Source organism: Limanda limanda, chromosome 20 (assembly GCF_963576545.1).
Source record: "Limanda limanda chromosome 20, fLimLim1.1, whole genome shotgun sequence".
In the NCBI taxonomy this organism is placed as follows: Eukaryota; Metazoa; Chordata; class Actinopteri; order Pleuronectiformes; family Pleuronectidae; genus Limanda; species Limanda limanda.
The window spans coordinates 6,142,705-6,146,585 of NC_083655.1; positions in this window are offsets into that span (position 1 = coordinate 6,142,705).

Below are 3,881 nucleotides of genomic sequence, written 5' to 3' on the forward strand. Positions count from 1 at the left end.
ACTGTATTAAACTGCCTATAGTGTATTCATATTTATATATATTTATATTTTTAGCCTGCTCATAGTATATTCATCGTCCTTATATCTTTCAATTCCTGTTAATACTGTTATATTCCATATATATTTATACTGTACAGATCCTATTTATTACATTTTCACTTTAATATGCACAATACTCTGCACTTTACTGCCTTTTTTTGCACTTCTGGTTAGACGCTAAACTGCATTTCGTTGCATATGTACTTGTACTGTGCAATGACAATAAAGTTGAATCTAATCTAATCTAAAAACACCAGCGTTGAAATGAGATACCACCCCTCGCCCGAATGTTACAGAACTATACAAAATGTGCCGACCCAATTTAAATTCAGCAGCACTTTAAAAAGAATCTGCCGGTGTCGCCCGTCCTTAACGCTTCTTTATCTTTTATCTTGGAATCCCTTCTCTGTCCATCTGCTGATGTCAGAAGGTGCAGAGTTATTATCATGTGTCCTGCTGAAGTGTGCGGCAGCTTTAAAAGCAAAAAAAAAAGCAAAAAGCAGAGCGGTATCTAAATGAGGCATAATAGATGTGAGAGTGACATAACCATGTTGAAGGGATGTAAGCAGCCTGACAGGAACATTGCTTCCAGCGACTCCTGTGCTGCATTAGTGATGATTTTCCAGGAGGCGCTCACAAAGAGGCTTCACAGCTCGCCGCTGATCCGCAGCCAAACCCGGAAAAGCCCCCGAAACAAGGGGAGGCCACGCTTCACACATTGTTATTCACAACCCACCATCCACACCGGCCAAATTTATTTCCCCCCCCCCACTTAAAAAATAAAAGAGAATGAGGAAAAAAATATAGGTCATTCCGGTTCTAAAAATGGCTGCCTCTCCCTGGGGCTTGGCGGAGCATGAAATAGACTTTACATCACGTTAGCCGAAGCAACAGCAACCAAGAAAGTTTACTTTTTTTTATTTCCCCTCCTCTTCTCTTTTTGTCACTGCCCATTTTTCATCCTCTTTTGTTGCTGTAGTCTCACATGCAGCGTTTCTCTTTCTACCCCCCCCCCACTCGTCGCTGGGTTTACGACCTGAATGAGAAGTCGTCGGTTCAGCAGGTTCGGGATGTGACAGACGAGGCTGAAGTCGTGTCGAGATTTAGATAACGTGGTTTTTGCGAAACATTTGTACAATGGTTTCCACCTCTGCCTTTCAGACCCGCTGCCCCTCCCGTGCTGATAAGCAGGAATTTGAAGGTGGATTTTTTTTTTAAATGCAAAAGTGCCGGCTGATATGACGAAAAAGGGGGGAGTCACATGACAGAGATCACGATTACTTCCCCTGCCTGTTTGTGTTGCCGCCCCTGGACTCAAACCACTGGCAGGTGAATTACATCCGTATCTACGCTTCCTCTGGGTAGCGGCTGCAAAAATACAATATGCACAAAATAAGCTGCTCTCGCCTCCTTTTGTGGATTTTGACAAGTAAAGTCTGCAATTTACGGAGGCGAATTCACTCGCAGCAAATTGGATTATGCAGCGAGGAAATTTGTGGGGTTGTGTTTGCTGTAGTTTGGAGTTTACACACTTCCAGAAGCTCTTCCTCCTCCTCGACTATATCGTCTCATTTTGTTGTTTCTTCGCGCCCTCTCATCACATCCACCTCCTCCTCCTCCTCTCTCTCCCGTGTCCAATGCTCAAAGTCCCTGGTGGCTGCGCCTTGAAATGGCCTCATGTTTATTTAAACTTTTGAGTGTGGCTGCAGCGCGGCCCCGGTGCCTCATTCGTTTTCTCTGTGGTGTTTTCTTACAGCCGGCCAGCCCCCGGAGCCATTCATCAGCCGGGCTAAGTGTAGCTACAGCGCAGAGGGCTAAACAGCACTTCACCACAATGAGTGTGACATCAGCTCTCCACACAAACCAGCGGGTGTGTCAAAGAGAAACACAATTACAGAGGAGGACGAGGGGAAGAGGTGGAGAAATGACCATGCAGGGAAAGAGAGGGATGAGGAAATGAGAAGGAGAAAGAGGGGCAGAGCGCGTCCGTCATGTGGCTTCTAATTTTGGTTTGGACTCGAGCGCCAGGCTGCGAGCACGAGCAGCTAAATTAGCAAAGACGACACAAACACACACAATAATAATGAGCAGGAAAGAGCAGAGTTAAAAAGTAAAATCCCAGAGACGAGGAGTGCACGATAGTGTTCATTTTGTGTTTCCATAATTTAAGTTCCTCTGAACGGCTTTTAAATTTAATATGATGTCCTTGTAAACAAAAAAAAAAAACCTTCATGCAGCCAAAGTGAATTTAAAAAATGATCTCCCCAAATATGGATTAAAGAGAAGGACTCGCATCCAAGTTTAATGGAGAGCACAACAAAGAGAACTTGGGCTGGGATCCAAATACGAGAGATCAAAACCGAGCAGGAAAAATGTGGAAAAAAACTGAAATGGGTTTTGGCAGAAACTGACATCCAGCTGCGAGTCAGTGAATCAAAATGTAAAAAAAGGTAACATCCAACTTACATGGTCAATTACGAGAAAGGAAGATGGAGACAGAATCAATAAAGAGTCCAGACAGAATTCAATTGTATGTATATATATCTATATATATATATATCTTCATTTATTTCAATATTTAAACCCACTAAAAGTTGTCAATACAACTTTTGAATGAAAGGCACAGGAAAAATCAGACAATGCTGATATAATACTCAAAAGAAAAAAAATTACAGTACAAAAGTGAACAGTTAGTTATGCACGTACAAATCCCTCCAGGTTCCTCCGGACGGGGGGAAACAGAAATGTATCGGACACAGCGAAGGAGGGGGGGGGGCGGCTTCAGACCCACATGTACATTAGCCGAACTTCTCTTTATTGCTTTTCCAAACCGTCCAGCGCCACGTGCTTCCTGCTTCAGATGGAGAGGCTCCTATATACGTGATTATCGGCCCCTCTATTGACTCTGTGCTACACAACACTCCACTGGGAATTTAGTGTCTCAGTCAAATGGGATCAGAGTCAAATGAGCCTATATTTGTCGTTATGCTTTAATTTTGTTGCTCCGCTGAGTGTGAAAATCAACCCGACCTCCGAGTGGTGCCGAGCTGTTTAAATATTCAACAGATATTTATGGGCTGCGAAATTTGAAAAGTGCAGCTCAGAAGCCGGCTCCGGAGCCAGGTAGAACACATTTGAATATCTTCATTCCCTTTTTATACCTCGGACTCAACACTAGCAGGAGAGCTTCGAACAATAGGCTTCATTTATCAATTACAGACATTTAAAAAAGGAGAAACTGGCGCAGGAAGCCGCCGCTCACCGGGTTTTATCGCGTTTTCCCGTCCTCTTAAGAATCAGCTCCTTTTCCCTCCTTTTCTTTTAGTCGAGCTTCTTTTGCGGTTGAAGGAAAACGTGCCTCGGCCTAACTGATCGTCATTTATCAATCCTAGGGGAGAGTTACAAAGCAGTGGGGCTTATGTGGCATCGAGTATTGCCAATCTTAGTCCTGGTTCTTGCCTGAAGAGAGAATCAGTATGCGGGCCTGCCGGCTCACATGAGATTGTGTTCACATTACGGTTTCCTTTGGGCAGCTCAAATGGGGAACAACTGTAGGGAGAGGTGCTGTCACTATGTACTGCTCGGGGGGTTTTTAATATTACATATAGCCTCTTTGGTATAGGCACATCTGCATCAAGGGACCACCACTGTATAATAACTCCCTTTCCTTCTTCCTATGTGCTGCTGTCTCACTCGCTCTGGTTCCTATTAAAGGGAAAATAACACCCCAAAAAAAAAAAAGAAGATGATGATTGCCGTGTGATTGCCGATAGCCGTGAAGGGTGTTCGGTTTCTACCGCATGAAAAGCAAAACCCCCCGGCCCCCCCCGCCTCTCTCTCTC